Below are 9,341 nucleotides of genomic sequence, written 5' to 3'. Positions count from 1 at the left end.
TCACTGTGTTGCTGAGGGTCTGGCTAAATTGCTGAGGCTGGCCTCCAACTTGAATCCTCTTGCCTCAGCCTCTTGAGTTGCTGGGATTTCAGGTGTGCACCACCACACTCGGCTTATATCATTAATTTTTAAGGCATGGGAGAAAGAGTCAAATGAACATGACCCAACTTCTTGGAGAAACAAACATAATAAAGCAAAACAAAACAAAAAAAAAAAACAAAACAAAAAATCACCTCACTGTACTAGATTGATTTAGGCAGAATTTTGTGGGTTCACGATAGATTTTTGAGTCAGAAACACCCTATCTGAACTTGGCCACTGGTTTGCCTGCAGCTTCTACTTTATTCCCACAGGAGAGGTCTTCTGAACGGCTGGTCATACACAGGCTGAGAGCTGCTTTTCCTCTTCCAGTGAACTGCCCAAGTCAGAAGCTCAAACTGGCTCTCCCAGCCCTCGGCCCAGAGCTTCCTTTCCCTGAGGAGCCGGCAGCCCCACGTCTTGTCGGTGCCTTCCCATCAAGCTCCCATCATCCTTCCTGAAAGAAAAGACACGGAGGGCAACTGTGTGGTCTGGCAAAAGAAAAACCCTTGGTCCCCTGGGTGGCAGCAAATGGCAGTGACCAAGGATTGCCAGGAGGCATCTGCTGTCCTTGCCCTGAGCCTGGCTCTCCCTTGCTCCATGACCCCGGTTTGCAGCCAGCTGGGAGCAGTTCATCCATCCCCCACCTCCACACCCCTGTCATGGGACAGAAAAAGCGGGTGCCGTGGGCGGGAAGAATTTCAGGGAGTTGGAGAGGGAGGGGGAGGGAGGGGAAGGCCGCTGTGGCCCTGAATAACATCTTTCTTTGCACTATTTGTTTTTCCTCCAGATTGGTTTAAGGCCCAGCCCAGCTACTGCCTTGGCGATAGCTGGGGGCTGTTCATCTACTTGACCCAACTTGGAGAGACCGTGTCCCTTCCTTGTTGGTGGCAGTGTTTAAAGAGACAGAGACAATGGGACCTCTCTCCCTTCACATCATCAGTTCTCCAAATTATTGCTGGGGGTCGGTCCTGTCTTAGTGCAAAGAGAGAACAGGGTGGCGACATGGGCCTCTGGCTTGTCCTGGGAAGGTCTTTCTGCCTTTTGTCTGTCCTGCTGTCCCTTCTGGGTGACCGTAGGGCTGGCTGCTAAAGCAACTGCTCATTTGAGAGTGAGGGAAGAGCCTCAGTCCCAGGCCTCCCGGACCTTCCTGAAACACACCGCGGTGCTGACATTTGGCCCCATTCTGCCGCGGGCCCAGGGACTCGAAAGCTTTGGCTCAGGGAAGTCGGGCTTGTTCTGGGCCACATGGCAAAGCTGGCTGCCCGGTGGGGCGTGGCCAGTGGGTCTGGGTGTGCCCGTCAGAGCTGATGTCTAGCTTTCACTTCCTCTGGAAATCCCATGCACTTGACCTCCGAGGCTTCTGCAACGCGTGTCCTCATTCCCTGGGGGGTTTTGGTTCACCGGTTTTCTACGATCTTACTTCCGTAAGAGTACACACAAAGTCAGAGTTCCTGACCCAGGAGGCCAAAGGTTTCAATCCCAGCAAGACCCACACCCAGAAACCCAAAACCTTCTGGAACCTGTGAGAGAGTTAGAGAATATGCACCTAACGCAGAGTTGGCAATAGGGAGGGATTCGAGGGGTGCACAGGACCTTGGGCAGGCCTGGGTGGCAGCCTCCCAAGCTTAGTGTCCTCTGAGTTCAGTTGTGTCCACCCTGAGTCACCTCATAGGTGTCCAGTTCCACCTTAGAGACCCAAAAGGAGAGCTAGGGGTGGGCCTTGCCTTCCAAGGGCACACAGCGGCCAGGCACACTCCACCAGGTGGAGGGGGATAAGGAGGACACAACCGGGATCAGTAAGCACCGTGGGCATCCGAGGGCAGGACAGGTTAACAGGGAGACTTTCAGAGAAGAAGGTAGGGGGCCCTGGAGGAGGGGTGACAGAGGCAAAGGTACCTGTGTAAGTGTGTGGGGGGTCATTCTGGGGCAGTAGGAGGCAAAGTTGGAGGCTACAGGACACTCTAGGAGTCCCTGTCACCAGCTGGTGTGCCCACGCCCCAGAGTTCATGGAATAGCCATTGACTCACAGGAGTCAGCTGCTTATTATCACACGCCCCCCCTCCCCCCGGGACCAGCTGCAGACCAGGGCTGCACAGATGCCGTCCCCAAGGCCCATCCCCTGGCCTCAAGATGGAATCAGACTGAGGTGGACCTCCAGCTGACAGCAGCTTGGCTGGGCCTCTGTCCCTGCCCTTTCCCACTTCCCCTTCCCTTTCCAGTTCTTATCCTGAGAGCAGCCGCCACCCCCACGCCTCTTGTATCCCCACCGCCTGGGACCGGCTGTATGATTAGGCCTCAGTCTTCAACGAGTAAACATATTCCTCAGTTCTGTGGTGTTCTTGGTTACACATTTATGGAGTTTCTGAAGGGCAGTGGAGATTACTGCCAGGCACAGCAAGACCTCTATGCAGACAAGTGAACTGTAGAAATTCATTGCTACTCTACCCAGAAGCCCCCATAAGAGTGGTTAACCTGGACACAGACGTACTGAATTGAAAATCCACCGAGCATTTTACAAGAGTTCTGACCTGGATGGGGTAAACCTCAGTGCACTTCCTTTCTATTGCCTCAGTATTACTGGATCGAAGAATCGCTGCTTCTTGTTTGGAGGTTCATTTCATTTCCCATTACTCCCAACTTCATACTCAAAGCACTGAGAATATCAAGTGGAGGATACTGAAGTAGGCTTCAGTTACTTTGCATCATTTCTGTATTCAATTTTTTAAATTCTTTCATAACCCTATTGAGTATTTTTTAACTAAATTAACATGGCTCGAATGAACCGCCCTGCTCCTGTGGAAGTCACATACAAGAACGTGAGATTTCTTGATACACACAATCCAACCAATGCAACCTTAAACAAATTTATAGAGGAACTTAAGAAGTATGGTGTTACCACAATAGTAAGAGTATGTGAAGCAACCTATGACACTACTCTTGTGGAGAAAGAAGGCCTCCATGTTCTTGATTGGCCTTTTGATGATGGTGCACCACCGTCCAACTAAATTGTCGATGACTGGTTAAGTCTTGTAAAAATCAAGTTTCGTGAAGAACCTGGTTGTTGTATTGCTGTTCATTGTGTTGCAGGCCTTGGGAGAGCTCCAGTGCTTGTTGCCCTGGCATTGATTGAAGGCAGAATGAAATATGAAGATGCAGTACAATTCATAAGGCAAAAGCGGTGTGGAGCCTTTAACAGCAAGCAACTATTGTATTTGCAGAAGTATCGTCCTAAAATGCGGCTGCGCTTCAAAGACTCCAATGGTCATAGAAACAACTGTTGCATTCAATAAAACTCGGGCGCCTGATGCTATTGCCTTGGAAGTGGAACTTAAGACGGGACCTAATTTGTCGTACATATTAGCCAACATGGCGTGGTGAATAAGTCTGATGAAGCTTCCATAGGAGTATTGGAAAGCAGTTTTACCAGGCCACAAGCCTGACAGAATTTCAACCTCTATGTTTGGGTTATGATCAACCTGTTTGGACACTTAGCAAAAGATTCTTGCTGTTCACAATTTAAAATGTGCTTATCATTTGTACCAGTTGACCTTTCCTGAAATCATGTGGTATTGAGTTAATGCCTTTAAATCTATTTCCATGCCAGAATATCTTACGTAAGAAATTTAGAAAGATTAGGTGCCAAAATACCCAGCACAATACTTGTATATTTTTAGTATCAATCAAAACCAAAATTCCAGGAATTAAGAACACTCTAGACCTTATGTGATTTATTCCTTCAGTCATTTCAAACATTGTAGGCCCTATATGATTATTGGCCTGCTCTTTTTATGTTTACATCTCCCACATTCATACCAGTATACATCAGGTTTGCTTTTACCTATTGGGGTTTTTTGTTTTTGTTTGTTTTGTGTTTTTTTTTTTCCTTTTACCAAGTCTTACAGCAATTATTTTTATTTAATATCTTTCTATAAGTCTTATTTTTGCTGTTATGGGAAACCTTCATTTTGAAAACCTAAGTCTTTACAGAAGCACATGTCTTTAAGTCTCCAGACCAAAAAAAGCCTTACAGTTAATTTAATGTTTGCACTCTGAGGTGCAACTTAACAGGGAGGGCCTGAAAAAAAGATTGGGAGGGGGCTACTAAATATTTTTAGTAAAATGTTGCCTTTGTCTCGTGTAGAACCTGTAGAATATATGCTCTTTAATTTAGTAAATATTTTTTTAAAAGGTAGAGATGCTCTGTTATTGTAGGTAAAACAATTCTTAATCAGTAAAGTTTCTGAAATTCTTGTAATTTTTTTCATAATTATCAGAAGTTGTTTACCAACTTTTTGTTTGAAGTGTGATTTTTTTTCTTTTATTCCCAACCTCTTGCAAAAAAAGAAAAAAGAAAAAAGTGGGTTTCTGCTGATGAATTGAGCAGACATCTAATATTTTATATGCCTTTTGAGCTGTGTAACTTAATATTTGGATACTTGATAATTTTGTTTTATTATGTAATTGATAAAATGGTGATGTGTATTAACGTTAGTTCAACCATATATTTATACTGTCTGGGAATGTGTGGTTATAGTTCTGTGGGAGAAATAATTTGTCAGTGTTCACCAGCTTGTAAAAACTTAGTACAAGAGCTTAAACATCTAAATAAATAATGAAATGCATTTATCAAAAAAAAAATTAAAAATAAAATAAAAATAAAAAAGGGCTGGGGATGTGGCTCAGTGGTTAAGCGACCCTGGATTCAATCCCCAGTATCAAAAAAAAAATGTCCCAGGCGATGGACTCCCAAAATTTGTATTCCTAGCCAGCAGCGCTGAGCACCAGAGCGGTCATTTACTTATGCAGATCCACGACCACTGCTTGAAAAACAAGGCTCCTGCCTCTCTTGATGGTGCCTTCAGCTCTCAGAGCCACAGAGCTCCTTCTCAAAAGAGGAGCAAGAACAGCACATTGACTCTCTTCACTGTGCATACGCTTTGGGCCCACAGTGCAGTGAATTAAGTAGTAAGTCTATATTTACGAGCAGAGGGCCGCCCCATTGATTCTCATGCCCCAGCAGGGTTGTGAGCCTGGAATGTGGCTCCACCGGTCTCTTCCCCAGGGACAGAAGGGTCTCCTTCATCCCGCTCAAAGGGATTCTCCAGAAAAGCGCCCCATCCACTGAGTTTGGATTTGGATATTGCCCATCTCCTTCTCAAGGCCATTTGCTTCAAAGCTTGCTCTCTGCACCCAGATAAACAAAGGGCTTTGTTGTCAGCCCCAAAACCAGCCCTGCACCTCAAGCAGCAAGTCTTCCTGTGGACCATGTTATCTTGGGGAGGCAGGGAGGTTCCTGAGCAGAGGTTAGCGAAACAGTGATTCCTTTGGAGACCAGAGTATAGGATTCAGAAAGAGCCCCCACGGCCTGTGGGAAGTAGATACATGATCCAGGCAGGACCACAAGCCAGGGGGAAAGAATGGATGATCTGGTGCTGGGACAGGGACTCAAACAAAGGGGTGTGTGTGGGGGGGTGCCCCTCATGCTTATGGAGAACCAGGATGCTTCCCAAAGGGACTGGAGATGTAAATGTGGTGGGGGTGGTGAGACACACCTGTTATCCCAGCAATTCTGGAGGCTGAAGCAGGAGGATTGAAATTTTAAGGCCAGCCTCTGCAATCGAGGGAGACCCTGTTTCTAAATTAAAAAAAATAAAAAGGACTGAGGATGTGGCTCAGTAGAAGAGCTACACTCTGTGGTAAAGGTTCAATTACCAGTAAAATAAATAAGATGAAACTTGTATAAGCACCGAAAGAAAGAAAGCATGGTTAAATTCTATAATTTGGGAGTGGGGAAGACTTTTCTAATTCTGACTCGATATCCAAAAACAAGAAGGGGAAGATGCTTTAACGAATTGAGTTTTGTAGGGAAAAACAACTAATTAAATAAGATTTAAATAAATAAAATGGCAAGGGGACTGGCAAAAGAAAATTACAACCTACATCACAGATGCCATTTATAAATTTAGTATAAAAATATGCTAATATTCTTTGTATACAATGAGCTTCTAATATACACCAAAGGACCAACAACCCAATAGAAAAATGCACTAAAAATAGTAATAGTTTACAAAAAAAGAAAGGCAAATGCCTCAAAACTTTCTGAGAAAAACACCCAACCTTGTTTATGGTAAAAGAAATGCAAATTGCCCCAAAGAACTATTTCTCACTGATCAGATTGGCCAAAATCCAAAAAAAGTCCAACAAAATCCTCTCTTGTCCCGTCTATGAGAAAACCCCCTTATTCTCACCCACTGTGGGCGGGACGTGAACCTGCGCCATGCCTGAGCTTCCCAAGGTCCAGCAAACCTGCAGGCGCACTCCCCCCTGGTCTCCCCGTCCTCTACCCCAAAGATGCATCACAAACAAGACAGAAAGACTCACACACAGCTACTTATTGCCAAGCTATTTGTAACAGCCCAAGCTTGGAAAGAACCCAAACGTCCATCAACAAGGGCCTGGAGAAATAAACCAGAGTCCATCTACACAATGGGGTACTTTGCAGCCAAAAAGAGAACAAGGAGGAGCTGCACAGAGTAACACAAAGAGATCCCAGGACTCTTCGGGAAAGGAAAAAGACAACGTGGAGGGCAGGAGGTATAGGGTACTCAAAAGCAATGGGTTATCTAAGAAGGGAAGAGAAAAATACAAATTCTAAAATGCAAATTAAATGTCGTCTTAGAACTAAAAAATTAACATGGGTGGTTCCAACAAAAAAAAAGAAAGGACAGTCTGGGGAGAAAAGAATAGACGCGAGATTCCTTCAAACGTATCATGTTTTTTATTTGATTTTGACCGTGTACATATTTTATATGATCATAAAGCTCGATTACATTGTTAAAAGAGATTCCTAGGCGTCGGGGTGTAGCTGGGTGGTTGAACTGAAGGCGTGCTCCACATCTATGAGGTTCAGGGTTGATCCCCAGCACCAACCCCCACGGGAAAAAAAAGGAAGAGAAGAAATGAACAAGAATTCATAAATGAACAAGAATTCTTAAAACTGAAAGCAAAAACAAAGCCGATGCCCCTCGCTGCGCAGTGATGGCAGCTGGGTACACAGAAGATCTGCTAAATGGCTTCGACTACGTGTCCCTAGTGGGACTTGCTACCAGAAAAAAAAAAAAAAAAAAACATAAAAACAAAATATTAAGCTGCTTTCAACTATAAAAACTTACTCTAAGTCTTCTGCCCAGGCAGAGAGACAGGTGGAAAAGGAACCCTGCAGGCAGGTGTCCTTGAGCCCTGAGATTTGGGGAACAGAACAGGAAAGAAGCAATTCAGACGTAAAAAGCTACAAGATGAAGCAAGAATTCCAGGATTCTGGATTTGAATTAAAAGTCTCGGTATAAATACATATTTTTTCCTTAAAAAAGATCCTATTTTCTTTTTTAAAAAAGATCCTATTTTCATCCTCTGAAAAGGCAAAAAGGACTCAGGGGTCAGGGGAAAACAGGCTGCCACTCGATTCAAATGGGGACAATCTGAAACTCAGGGCAGACAATGACCACGGCAAACGTCAATACGGGAAATAGACGTGAGTTCATAATGATTTTTAAAAACCCACTGATCATTTGGGGGGATGCTGTGGTTTAGATGAGTATCCCTCAAGGTCTGTGCCTTAAAGTCTTGGTCCCCAGGGTGGTGCTATTGGAAGGCAGGGCCCAGTGGGAAGGCTGTGGGTCACTGGGGTGGGCCCTGGAAGGAGACTGTGGAACCCCAGCCTCTTTCTCTTCCTGCCTGTCTCTTGCTTCCTAGCTCATGAGGAAATGGTTTGCTCTGCTACATGCTCCTGTCATGATGTGTCACTCTCACCAGAGACCCCCCCAAAAAAGGGCCTTTTGATCTTGGAATGTTACTTTCAGTACTGTGAGCCAAAATTAACCTTTTCTCTTTATAATTTAATTGCCTCAGGTATCCCATTATAATAACGGGAAACTGATTACTACAGTGGATACTAGAAAACCAACTTACTATTTGGAAAACAAAGAGGAAAAAGTCAGAAACTTTTTCTTAAGAACTATACCTCAGGGGAACCAAATAGCTCACAAAGGGAAGTCCTCTCCATAGAAATATCCCATCTCATAAATAAAGAAGGAAGGAATGATGTGAATATCATTTGAACATGCTAATAAATTAATAGATCAACAGTTGCTAACAAATAGACAGACATTGTGTAACTCCTGATAGAAAAACAAAAATACACCTGAAGCCTGACTTTGCCAAAAAAACTATGTCCAATATATCTGATCAAGTCTCCAGTTTATATGAAATTCAGGAGGCAGAGGAGCATGTTGGAATAATTCCACAAAAATGTAGTCAGCAAGATCCTGAGTGGTACTGGGCACAGGGTCCCACTGCTGTAATCCCAGCAACTGAGACAGAAGGATCACAAGTTCTAGGCCAGCCTGGGCAACTTAGAGAGACCGTTTCTCAAAATAAAATATATATATATATATATATATATATTTAAGGACTGGGGATGTGGCTCAGTGATGGAGTGCCCAGTGTAATAATAATAATAATCCTGATGGGGTTGAGGATCAAGAGAGGAAACACAGGGGGCTGGGTGGGTAGCTCAGCAGTAGAGGGTTCACTAGGCATTTGAAAGAGTTCCATTCCCATCATCAAAGAAAGAAAGGAAAAGACAGAGAAGAGAGGAGATATGGGGAAATCTATGAAGAGAGCTTGCAGTGCATATGAGCCAATCACAAATCTTAGATACCGAGTCAAACGAACATTTAGTTTTTTTGGTTTTTTTTTAATGGCATCCCGGTGTTTCCTGTGGTTGGGTTCCAAAAGCAGAGCAGTTCCCTTTTTAGAGACACATTAACAGATGGCGTGACATTGTCTGAGATTTGCTTCAGAATAATCCAGGGCGGAAGGTGGGAAGTGGGTAGAGAAGGGAAGGGCCTGGGGGTTGATGGTCGTTGAAGCTGGACCCATGGAGACGTGGAAGCTCACTGGGTCATGCTGTCCTGGTAAGTTTTAGGAATTTAGGCTTTTAACAATTGAGTGATTCTTTAATCAAAGAAGCAAAAGGTGTGTTCACTGCATGCTACAGAACACTGCAGAAATAAATTACAGGAGACACCTACAAAATAAAAGACGCCCTGGGGTCACGGATTGGAACCTTAACATCCCTAAAACTGCCCTTACTACTCAAAGTGATTACAGATTCAAGGCAATAATTACTAAAATCCCAATGGCTTTTTTTTTTTTTTTTGGTAGAAATATAAATTCTAAAATTCACACGGAGAGGGCTG

At 44.2% G+C, this 9,341-nt stretch overlaps 1 pseudogene; it reads left to right on the top strand.

The window, feature by feature from the left end:
* The first annotated feature begins 2,849 nt into the window (after nucleotides 1-2,849).
* LOC143391905 (protein tyrosine phosphatase type IVA 1 pseudogene) lies at nucleotides 2,850-3,444 on the top strand (annotated as a pseudogene).
* The last annotated feature ends 5,897 nt before the right edge of the window (nucleotides 3,445-9,341 follow it).

Source organism: Callospermophilus lateralis, chromosome 2 (genome assembly GCF_048772815.1).
Source record: "Callospermophilus lateralis isolate mCalLat2 chromosome 2, mCalLat2.hap1, whole genome shotgun sequence".
Taxonomy (NCBI): domain Eukaryota; kingdom Metazoa; phylum Chordata; class Mammalia; order Rodentia; family Sciuridae; genus Callospermophilus; species Callospermophilus lateralis.
This window is presented reverse-complemented; position numbering and strand designations above follow the sequence as displayed.